Raw genomic sequence first — 631 nt, 5'->3', positions numbered from 1 at the left:
GCACATTCCAATGGTTGGTACAAACGATCTGGCTGTTTAGAATTATACCAAGAACATGGCTGCTGCAGCAGCCGTGTTGTTGGTATAACGACTTCTGTTGGCCGCCGTATATTTACATATTGCAGTCCGGAAGTTATTAAAGGTGGGATTTTCACATTAGATAAAGAGAAGTGTTGGGCTGGATGTTCGAGTCGAACATGAGTTCGACTCGAACATCGCTAGTTCGTGTGTTCTAAAATACAAAAGCATTGTTTATGGTGCACAGTGTAACCACAAACTAAATGTTGGGGTTTAGATCTACTTTAAAGTGACACTAAACTCAGGAGTTAAATCTTAAAAATGTATTCAAGTGCTCCTCAACTATTAACAAAAATATAACTGGTACTGACACTGTCCTTCCTTCTGGAGGGAGGCTACTTTTGTTCCCCATGGTCCCTGTATGTTGTACAGTAGCCACCACTCCAAGCTCGCTCCCATGATGGACTACAATCTCAATACAAATAAGTAAACTAAACATGAGATTGTAGTCCATCACGAGCTTGGAGGGTTGTCTACTTTACAACACACACAGGGACCATGGTGTACAGAAGTAGCCCCCTTTCAGAAGGAAGGACAGTGTCAGCACCAATTC

This window comes from Nanorana parkeri, unplaced genomic scaffold, assembly GCF_000935625.1.
Source record: "Nanorana parkeri isolate BGI_ZX_2015 unplaced genomic scaffold, ASM93562v1 scaffold9, whole genome shotgun sequence".
Taxonomy (NCBI): Eukaryota; Metazoa; Chordata; class Amphibia; order Anura; family Dicroglossidae; genus Nanorana; species Nanorana parkeri.
This window is presented reverse-complemented; position numbering follows the sequence as displayed.